This window comes from Theropithecus gelada, chromosome 3, assembly GCF_003255815.1.
Source record: "Theropithecus gelada isolate Dixy chromosome 3, Tgel_1.0, whole genome shotgun sequence".
Lineage (NCBI taxonomy): Eukaryota > Metazoa > Chordata > Mammalia > Primates > Cercopithecidae > Theropithecus > Theropithecus gelada.
In genome coordinates this window covers 106,731,174-106,742,925 of record NC_037670.1, presented here as the reverse complement: position 1 = coordinate 106,742,925, position 11,752 = coordinate 106,731,174, and positions in this window count along the sequence as shown.

The following is an 11,752-nucleotide window of genomic DNA, read 5'->3' as shown; positions in this document are numbered from 1 at the left end:
TCACCCATGTAATCATCTCTCTGTAAGCAAATAAGTCCACTGAGTTTCAGTTCTGTCTCTGTTTCTGTTTCCTCTGGTACTTTGTTCAAACCATTTTCCCCCTGTATAGAAAGCCTTCTGCCTTCCTCCTCTCCTTTCCATCAATGCCTCTTCATTTTTAGAGACCTGCAGCTTCAGCATCCTTACCATGGGCCAACCCATTCTGCCTTCTCTGTCTCCATCTGTCTCCATACTGATCTCTGTCTCCTTCACTGGAATTTTTCTAACACTGCCAAACACACTGAAAGAGACTTTAATTCTTATACATAAGCTTCTTGTGTGTCTTTTTGTAGCTTTCACAATGTCTCAATACCTATCAGATGGTCTATAAACATATTTTGGCTAATTATTCCACTGACTATTAAAGCCTAAGCCTTGTTGATGTGATAAGTGGTAGCCAATGAGAGTCAGGGTGAAGCATTTTTACTTTGGCGAGATGCATAGGGACTGCTCCATTGCACTAGTTTTCTTCGCTCCTCTGTCATGTAAGGCAGGCTCTTGTGAAACATTTTTCCCCCAAAGCTTCCTTGTTTTTGACTGTTTTAATGTTCACGAGGCCAGAGAGTCTACCAAATTATCCAAACATCTCACAGCAGTCGAGTCCCAAGAAAGAGCTAACCATGGGCCTCAGTTTCCTTTCCTCTTCCAGTGGTTGTCTGACTGCCTGATTGAAAACCTCAGTAGATGATCAAAGAATCATAAACAAGTCGTAGGCAGCTTTGTGGGAGTTTGAATTTCAGGTAGAAGCCTTTAGAAACAAGTCTTGAACCTTACAGTGTGTAGGTGAACAGCTTTTATTCAGACCTGGGTTTTACATAGGAGTTAAAGCCAAACTGAAGTAAAATGTTTAAAACAATCCCTTCAATGTGACAGACAAAAGGTTCTAATTTTATTGACCAGGGTTCTTTTTTTTTCTTTGAGACGGAGTCTTGCTCTGTCACCCAGGCTGGAGTGCAGTGGCGCGATCTCGGCTCACTGCAAGGTCTGTCTCCCGGGTTCACGCCATTCTCTTGCCTCAGCCTCCCGAGTAGCTGGGACTACAGACGCTGCCACCTCGCCTGGCTAATTTTTGGTATTTTTAGTAGAGACGGGGTTTCACCGTATTAGCCAGGATGGTCTCGATCTCCTGACCTCGTGATCCACCCGCCTCGGCCTCCCAAAGAGCTGGGATTACAGGCATGAGCCACCACGCCCGGCCGACCAGGGTTCTTAATGCAGAAAGAGTCCCTTCTACCTAATAGAAAGATGCATATTTAAAGGAATTGATTCACCCACAGAATTTAAGTAGTCAGGAGCAAAGAGTCGAGAAAAGTATCCCACCATACCTGAGTTAGTTATAACGGAAAAAAATCCCTGCTGCAATAGCTTGCTGCTTGTACTTATGATGCTAGAGACTGGACGATAGACACTGGAGTTGCCCCAGAAAAAACAAATACTTTTGTCATGCCCACTAAAACATCTGATGTCTTTTCCTGTGGGCTTCATCACCTGGTCACCTGGCGCTCACTTCTGCCTCCAAGTCTCATGCAGGTGGATCTGCTTGGCAGACCCTAGGTGCATGGTCATTAGCGTGGGTTCCTAGTTTGGATTGTTAGTCAAACTTTCAAGGCACAAACTTACCACCACAACATTTAACTAGCTCTTAGAAAGGATACAGAAGAGACCGAATCCAGAACAACAGTGTCTCAGAAGCCTTGGGTGCAGTTTCTGATGTCCCCAAGCACATACATTGGGGCATGTTTTGGTCACAACAAATGACAAGCTGAAGTGAATGGGGATCACATCAGCATAGGAAAGGCATAGAGTTTAGGATCCCTGAAGCCTGAAGTCTCTGCTAATCCTCAGCATCCCAAAGGCTGCATGCCATGCTTCCATTCTTTAGTGCAGCTACAGTCCATAAATTACAGGTTCCACGATGAACCATCTTGACAACTAGGTACAATACTTAGGAATGTCTTACGAAGGCTTATTTAGCCACAGTGGATATGTCAAGAAGTTCAACTAAAGATCAAACTATGTTCAAGCGTCCCTGAGACTCTAAGAGTGACAGTCCAGCTGTTAATTCTTATCTTTCACCAGGTCACTTGTGGAATTCTGGCTGAAAGGGAGTCTGGGAATTGCAGTTTTGAGCTTTTCTGACATCAGTGGTCCAGGAAATCAAATAAGGAGGTTAGAAAAGATGTTGTGTGAACCAAAATACCACTTAAAAGCAAAAACAAGGTAACCTAAAAATTCTCCAGACTTGGTGTCTGGCGATGGGCCATTAAAACTATCTGCCCTAAGTTGTGACTTTGGACAAATTACCTGCTCACTTTGTTTTTCAGCTTCCTTAGCTGCCACGAGAGATTCAGACTGTATTGCTTTAGCAGTTCAGCTGTAACATTATTTAATTCCATAATTTGGGAGCAAATGTATTCTAAATCTCTGAGCTTCAGCACCACAGAAGACACATGACTGGCTGTGTGTAATTGATACTTTTGAATTAAAATATCATGACATGTCAGAACTTGGCTCTAATCTTTGTGCTATTTTCAGATTTGTGAAGTATTTTACTCACTCTTACTCTAATGTGACTTGTATAGAAGTCAGTTGGTTTTAATTCATATTTATAATATTCAGTTTTACAAACCTAAACTCTGTAAGCATATTTTATATTCTTTTGAACACATTTAATTTCTGGAAAAATTTTATTAATAGCAATATATACAAAAAATTGTGTTGGGTGGCACTTTATCAACTTGAAGCAAAAGTGAAACTGCTTGGGTTGCCATAGCAGTGCAGTTAACAGAGTACAGAGTTGTTGGCTTAAACAGCAGAAATTTCTTTTCTCACAGTTCTGGAGGCTGGATGTCCAAGATTAATTTTATTTTAATTACTTCCTTAAAGCCCCTTTCTCCAAATACAGTCACATTGGGGGTTAGAGCTTTAATTTTTAAACTTGGGTTGGGGACACAATTCAGTCCACAGCACTGCCTCAGTGGGACCTAAAACGCAGGATGAAGAGAAGTCCCAGATCATTATACTCTGAGTCAAAATCTCTAAAGCGCCTGGGCATGGCGGTCCACCTGTGTAATCCCAGCAGTTTGGAAGACTGAGGTCGGAGGATTGCTTGAGCCCATACGTTTGAGACCAGCCTGGGCAACAAGGTGAGGCCTCATGTCTACAAAAACTTTAAAAGTTAGCTACACATGGTGGCATGGGCCTGTAGTCCCATATGCTTGCAAGGCTGAGGCCAGAGGATCCCTTGAATTTGAGGCAGCAGTGAGCTATGATGGCCTGGAGGACAGAATGAGACCCTGTCTCTTAAAAAAAAAAAAAATCCCTAAAGGAACTGTGGTACACAAGTCAAAACAAAACAAAACAAAAATCAATGAATGAGTATCGATGTAACCATTTATTTGCTACTTTGGGATCTATCTGGCTTACCTTTCTTCATCAACTTGTTTCCTAAGTCCCCGCCATAGGAATAACCTTACCTACTTAGAACGATATAAAGATTCAGAAAGATGTTGAAGGGGCATAATTATTACAGAAGGAGGACTGGGAAAGATGATTTAAGTAGTTTAGAAATGAAAATCCTCTCACTGACAAATGGTATTCACCTCTCCGCAGCATGCTCACCAAAAATCTCAGTTCAGCGTATGTTTATAACCTTAATGAACTGAAACCTAGTTGTAGCAATTCATTTGGTCCAGATTACAAAGATAACTAAGAAGAAATAAAGAACATAAAACTCTTGGGAGGCCGAGGCGGGTGGATCAAGAAGTCAGGAGTTGGAGACCAGCCTAACTAACGTGGTGAAACCCCATCTCTACTGAAAAAAAAAAACAAAACACAAATTAGCCGGGTGTGGTGGCACACGCCTGTACTCCCAGCTACTCAGGAGGCTGAGACAGGAGAATCACTTGAACCAGGGAGGCAGAGGTTGCAGTGAGCCAAGATTGCACCACTGCAATCCAGCCTGGGTGACAGAGCAAGACTCCATCTCGCAGGGTGGGGGCAGAACATAAATATCCTTGGCAAATTATTGTGAGTATTTCTTAGGGGCTGTTTTCATTTGAAGATGAGTTCAATTTTGGAAAATAGTAAAGCTTGGCAAATACAGTAGGTGATTAATTGGACAGTATATATAAATTATGCAACATGTTAATAACTGGACTGACTTCCTGTGCAGTTGAAACCAGTTCTTTTGAGGACACAGTTGGTGAAGTTCAACCACTGAGAGTTTTGTGTCCTGAGTTTTGCTTTCACTGTTTTTCATGGGCCATTCTTTTTGTTGTTGTTGTTTTGAGACAGTGTCTTGCTCTGTCACCCAGGCTGTAGTGCAGTGGTGTGATCTCGGCTCACTGTGACCTCTACCTCCTAGGTTCAAGTAATTCTTCTGCCTCACCTCCTGAGTAGCTGGGACAATAGGTATGTGCCACCAAGCCCAGCTAACTTTTTGGTATTTTTAGTAGAGCTGAGGATTCGTCATGTTGGCCAGGCCAGTCTCCATCTCCTGGGCTCAAGTGATTCACTCGCCTAGACCTTCCAAAGTGCTGGGAGATTCCAGGCCTGAGCCACCGTGCCCAGCCTCAGCTCTCAGTTTTGAAACTAATAACCTATGTTATAGATCTTGAGTTACTTAGTTCTCAGAATGACCTCCAGCTCTTTTGGCTTTTTCCCCTTAGTTTTATAGCAACGCGAAAAGACCAGTATATGCTATACTTTTGCCTGAAAAGGTCTGAGAGACTTTATTGACTGGGGAATGGAGAGAATATGGAGAGGCCAGAAGAATGGGGGCTCAGAAGAGCTCTTTGGAACTTTATCAACCCCCGGGAAAAATGAATACAATATGATTCCTTTCGTTTGTTGACCTCAGTGACATGAAAACAAATTGCCAAGCCTTCTTGAGGTCCACAGGTCTTCATTTCACACTTAAAATGTGCCCAAAGATTCAATTGTGATGACTTCATAAAATCTGAGGCTAATCAAATATTTATTATTTTATGACATTGGTTCTAAACTTGTTTTCTCACAAAAATGATTCTAACATATAACAGATTGCAGGTTTAAATTTAAGTAGTGTTTTGTTCCTGATGAATTAAAGGAAGGACTGAGAACGTGTATTTCAGGATTGGGTAAATAAAGAGTAGGATGAATAGCAGGAAGTGAAAGAGGCTAAATAAAGATGGGGAAAGACTTCAAAATACAGACTAAGAACCTGAGGTTTTACCTGGGAGTATGATGGTACAGAGGAAGGATTTATGGAAAGAACATTCCTCTGCTAATTTAAGGGTTGTCCTAAATGACAGGGGAAAGACAAAAAGGGATGAGAGTTAGTAGAGAAGTCTATTAGTAGAGAGGGAGGAATGAATCAGCAGAGCACAAAGGAATAGAAGCTATTTGAAGACTTTAAATTGGACAGGTAGTTTCACAATTTGACTTTCAGCATTCCAGAAAACTGGGATTCTGCTTTTCTTGAAAGAGCAGATTATGCCAGTACATAGCCTAGTGATTCAAAAGGTGGTCTACTGACTTATCACCTGGAACTTGGTAGAAATGCATGATCTCAGGCCTCTCATTTTAAGGGTCTCAGGTGGTTTCCATGCACATTAAGTTTAGGAAGCACTGGGACTGCAATTGGAAAGATGGATTATGATGTTAGAAGGACTGAGTCGAGTCCTACCTGTCATAGTCATTCTTCTAAAGGTGCCACTGTGGGCAAGTTACTCCATATCATTAAGCCTCAATTTTTTTATTTGCAACACAATGGAAGTGTAATACCTACCTCAAAGAGCTATTAGGATGAAATGAGGTAGAACTTGTAAAGCTCTTAACATGGTGCTTGGCAAATAAAAAGTAGTCAATAAATGCTAACAATTGATGTCCCTGACAATGTCACTGTTCCTAACAAAGGCCTAGGAAGAATTTAAACTTATGTTGAGTTTTACCTTTTTAATTTTCAAAATAATTTTCCTAAAGAAGGATGAAAGAAAGGAAGAAAGGAAAGTAGAAGAATGGGGAGGGAAAGGAAAGAAGAAAGAAACGTCTAATTCCCTAAAGGAATAGGCATGTTAAAGACACTCTCCAGATAGCTGGATTTTTCCTTTCAATTTGTGGAAATAATTGGGATTGTTCCCTTGGAGTTCTGCATAAAAAACATATGAATCATTCTGCCACAGATGGACACCACCTAAATGAACTCATTTAGCTCCCATTTAGTCCAGATGACCCTCTGCTAGTCAGCTAATCAATCTGACAGAAATGCAATGGTCCTCTTCCAGTCTTACTAGCAGCAAAAGCCCCAGTGTGTCTCACCATAGGAACCTGTTATTTGGTACTAGTGACTGTTTTGGATCCTATTATTTCTAGAAGACATGTAATACTAAAATTATTTCTTTAAGGTGGACAGTTTAGGGAGTAGAATTGTACCTTATCTAAGCCAGGTGTTTTTGTTTTTTGTTTTTGAGACAGAGTCTCTGTCTCCTAGGCTAGAGTAGAATGGCACGATCTTGGCTCATTGCAACCTCCACCTCCCAGGATCAAGCGATTCTCCTGCCTCAGCCTCCTGAGTAGCTAGGATTACAGACATGTGCTACCATGCCTGGCTAATTTTTCTATTTTCAGTAGAGATGGGGTATCACCATGTTGGCCAGGCTGGTCTCGAACTCCCAACCTCAGCCGATTCACCCACCTCAGCCTCTCAAAGTGCTGGGATTACAGGCATGAGCCATCGCTCCTGGCCTAAGCCAGATGTTTTTGAAGGAGTCTACCATTTGACAACAGTTACTTGTTTCGAGCAGTCAAACAAATACTTTAAGATAATTCCCTGTAATATTAAAAGTCAGAGCTCTATGATTGTTTTCCTCAATGCCAACATAGGAGGTTATCCCTGTGGATTTGAATGTAGCTGATAATCGGATCTAACTTGCCATGCCAGCAAAATATCACATTGAATTCCTTTCCTATTGCTGTTCCCTCTGTCTCTGAAAGCCCTTATTCCTTTCATTGTATAGAATTCTTACTCCTTCCTTAGATTGTCACCTCCATGAAGACTTCCTCAGTTCCCTTAGGCATTAAGTTCATATGTTTACTTTTATAGTGTCTGGTACCTGCTTCTGTCTTTTACCATGTATCTCTCTGGATAGTGCTGGCTGCTGGTGTGTCTGCCCCCTGCCCCTGACACCCCTTCCCTGGGATTGTGAGTTCCTCAAAAGCAGAAACCATGTCATTCATCTCTGTTTTCCTAGCACTTAGCCTAGAGAGCCAGCAGTGGACACCTAATAAGTGGTTGCTGACTAATTCAACAAATGAATTAATGGCAGAGTTGTTGCTTGGATGGTGTTTTAGTTTCCTAGAGCTACTGTAACTAAGTATCACCAACTGGGTGGCTTACACAACAGAAATGTATTCTCCTATGGTTCTACAGTCAGCAGGGTCATGCTCCCTCTGAATTCTCTAGGTGATATGAACAGGAGACAGGAAAATACTAGGTAGAAGAGGGTGGTTCCTCAGCAAAGGCCTCCCCTCAGGCCTGGATACCCATGGCCCTAAATGAGGACAGGCATGACGGTTTTTGTGCCCAAAAAGTTGCCTTGTGGCCTGCCATGCCCCCTATCCTGTCCCCATATCAACCTCAACCCCCAGGCTCCAGAATAGTAGATGAGGAGACAAGCAGACAAATGGCAGAAGAGCACAGTAGAGAAAGAGAGGAGAGAAAGAATGTTTGAACACCGAGAGGAGTTCAACTTGGGGTGGTCAGAGAGGACTTCAGCTGCTGGACGACCAAACTCTAGGGGAAGATAATCTTCCCAATTCCCCATTCCAGCTCCCTATCCATCCTGCTAAGAGCCACCTGTACCACTCGATAAAACCCCTGCATTCATCCTTCAAGTCGTGTGTGACCCAGTTCTTCTGGGATGCTGGACAAGGGCCAAGGTATCAAGGAGCCACTGAGCTGGTTAACACTTAAGCTGTCTGCGGATGGCAGACCTAAAAAGGCACTGTAACACTGGGGCTTCAGGAGTTGCAGGCACCCATCCCTAGATGCTGCTGTGGGGGCGGAGACCAAAAGTGTTCACCCTGGTTCCTGCACCTGCCTGTGTGCGTGCTCCCTGTCCTGTAAGGGGTTTGAGCTTGCAGTGGCTGAACAGAGAATCACACCCCGTCGCACATCCTATGAGGGGTGCCAGGGAGCTCTCCCCTCTCAAAGCAGAAAATCTATCCTTGTCTTTTTTTTTTTTTTTCTTTCCCCAGATGGCGTCTCACTCTGTCACCCAGGCTGGAGTACAATGGTGCTATCTTGGCTCGCTGCAACCTCCGCCTCTCAGGTTCAAGCAATTCTCCTGCTGCCTCAGCCTCCCTAGTAGCTGGGATTACAGGCGCCCACCACCATGCTCAGATAACTTTTTGTATTTTTAGTAAAGACAGGGTTTCACTGTGTTGGCCAGGCTGGTCTTGAACTTCTAACCTCAGGTGATCCACCCACCTCAGCCTCCCAAAGTGCCGGGATTACCTTGTCTCTTTCAGCTTCTGGTAGCCTGAGGTGTTTTTTGGCTGGTGGCAGCAAATCTTCAATCTCTACCTCAGTCCTCACATGGTTGTCTCCCTTCTCTGTCCAAATTTTTATCTTCTTATGAGGACACCAGCCATATTTGTTAAGGACCCACCCTATTCCAGTATGATCATGTATTAACTAATTGCCTCAGCAATGATGTCATTCCCAAATAAGCTCATATTCTGAGATACTGAAGGTTAGGGCTTCATCTTTCTGGGGGTACACTTCAATCCAAAACATATAGTAAGGATCTTAGGGGAAATCCCATAGCAGGCATGGTCTATGCCTTCCACTTTTTGTACAATTGAATCCTGATTTAGAATTAAGATCACAGGCAGCTTTAATAAATAGTAGCCAGAAATGGAACATTTTTAGGGAAAAGAGGTGAAAGTACTGTAGCAGGAAATTCATTAATCTCTCAAGTGGTATAAATGTATTTCTCACCTAGAGTTCCCCTCTAATATTAAATGAATGAAAATTAACTAAACTGAAGTCTTTATAATTGTCAGTGGAATGAAATACCATTTACTGTTTACACAGGTTTGACCCAGATATTAGATTCACAAATATTCACTGCTATTTCATGTTAACTAAAATTTCTTTGATAATTTACCAAACTGTTAGCAGCTCAAATTCTAATAACTTTGGTAAATAACAAGAGAAAAGCAGGTTAATTAATTATTGAAGATAGCATGGGAATATATTGAAAAGAATGGTGAAGCTGGATGCAGTGGTGGACACCTGTAGACCCAGCTACTTGGGAGGCTGAGGCAGGAGGATTGCTTCAACCCAGGAGGTCAAGGCTACAAATGAGATGTGGTCCTGCCACTGCACTCTAGCCTGGGTGTCAGAGCAAGACCTTGCCTCAAAATAAAAAATAAAAAGATAAAGGGATAATGAGATGGTGATAGCCAAGATGTTAGCAGTATGAGTGTCAGCATCAATGGCAGATGACACCCCCTGGGGCAGACATCAGCCCTTTTGACATTGATCATTGACAGCCTAGCTCTAGGCAGGAGCAACAGAGGATCTTGCAGACCTTGGCAGTGTAACTGCCATGAGGGTCCTAGTGAAATCGGAGAGTTATCTGGCCCCCCTCACAGGACATGTGACCAGGGTGTGGCTCTCTGTTCAGCAGCTGCAAGCTTAAACCCCTTACCAGAGGGGTGGCACACAGGCAGGTGCAGGAACTGGGGTGAGTGCTTTTGAGCTCCAGCCCCACAGCAGCATCTATGGGTGGGTGTCTGAGACTCCCAAAGCCCAAGTGGACACGTGTTACAGTGCGTTCTTTTAGCCTCGCTGTCCAGGGATGGCTTAAGGGTTAACCAGCTCAGTGGGCCCTCTGCCTTTTTGCAAAGACGGGGGCCAGTGTGACAGCTTTCTGTGTCCTGAGCTCTTGTCCAGCATCTTGGAAGAATTGGGAAACATACAGACTTGAAGCATGAATGTGAGAGTTTTACTGAGTGGTAGAGGTGGCTCTCAGCAGGATGAATGGGGAGCTGGACAGCGGATGTAGTGGGAAGATTATCTTCCCCTGGAGTTTGGCTGTCCAGTGGCTGATTCTCTAACTGTCCCCACTTGAACTCCTCCTGACATTCCTTCTCTTTCTCTGTGCTATCATTCTACCATTTGTCTCCTTGTCTGCTGCTTCTGGAGCCTGGGGTTTGGGGTTTATATGGGTACAGGATAGGGGGCATGGCAGGCCAAAAGGCAACTTTTTGGGCACAAAAGCAGGAATACTTCTCACCTAGGCCCATGGGTATCCAAGCTTGAGGTTGGGGCCTTTGCTGGGGGACCATCCTCTTCTGTAAACCACCACCAAACTAAACTAGACCACAGGGGAAGAAATGGCAGATGCCAATGAGTAGCAAAGAAATGTTCACATAACACACATCAGGAAAGCAAGAGAGAAATGTGAAGAAAAAAAGGAGAAAAGGGAAGAGAGGTTTCTGGGAAAATCATGGGTACCTAATATTAGGGATGATCTCAACGACAGGGTGTAAATGTAATAGAGGTGGCCTTGAGAAGGGCGAGGTTGGGAAGATGTTGGGAGACCTGGCTAAGAAGCCTGTTAGAGGGTGATAATAGGTAAACAAACTTTTTGTCTAGATAATGGGAAGGGTGTAGGGAATATCCAGCATGGCTCTGATAGCTGTCAGGGGTCTGAAGAGCTGGGTGTAGAGAAGGGAATGGCTAGGGAAGGTTGCAAGGATGTGGCAGGAGGGCTGCAGATATGCTGACCCAAATGTCCATGTAGGCCAGAGGCAGGACCATGTGTACTGCTGTGCAGGTGTAGCCCTGCACTAAACAGCAAGCTGAGCATGTTGGTGGGGGTTTGGAATCCAGTCTGGATGCCTCACACTAAGCTGTGGGCCTTATCTCAAGATGGCATCCCCTTGGAAGAAATAGGGAGGCTTTTTAAAATCCACATAGCACCACATTGGCTAGTATAGTTTTGACCAATAGCATTTTTTCTGGTCACTTTTTGGCCCCTTAGGCTCTGATACTGCTTCCATCTTCCCCTCCCATATTTGAAAACAGCTCTTGTTTACCCTCACCCATTCTGTAAAGCCTGTAGCCATGCTTTTTTTTTCTCTCTCTCTTTTTTTTTTTTTTTAATGAGAGGTGTTCTCACTCTCTCACTCAGGCTGGAGTGCAGTGGTACAATCATGGCTCACTGAAGGCTCAGCCTCCTGGGCTCAAGCAGTCCTCCTGCCTCTGCCTCCTAAGGAGCTGGATCTAAGTGTGCCACCATACCCAGATAATTTTTATTTTTATTCCAGATGGGGTCTCATTATGTTGCCCAGGCTGGTCTCAAGTTCCTGAGCTCAAGAGATCTTCCTGCCTTGGCTTCTCAAAGTCCTGGGATTACAGACATGAGCCACTGCATGCAACCTGATTTTCTCAGTCAGCTCTGATGGAGGTACTTGACATAAACTTAAGAAGGCCTTTGTGCTGTATCTCCATCTCAAGCTTTCCCATCAGTTACTGCCAAATACTCTCCTGCCTTAATATCCAGGGCTTGTCTTCTTCATTAATTAGAATCTTCTCAATGTAAACTTGCACATTGCAGGGCTTAGTCACTCTCCTTTCTGAAGAAGCTCTGCATAACAAGCACCAACAGCTGGCTTACAGGCTTCATTGAGAAGGAATGGTGTTTGAAATCCGTCACAT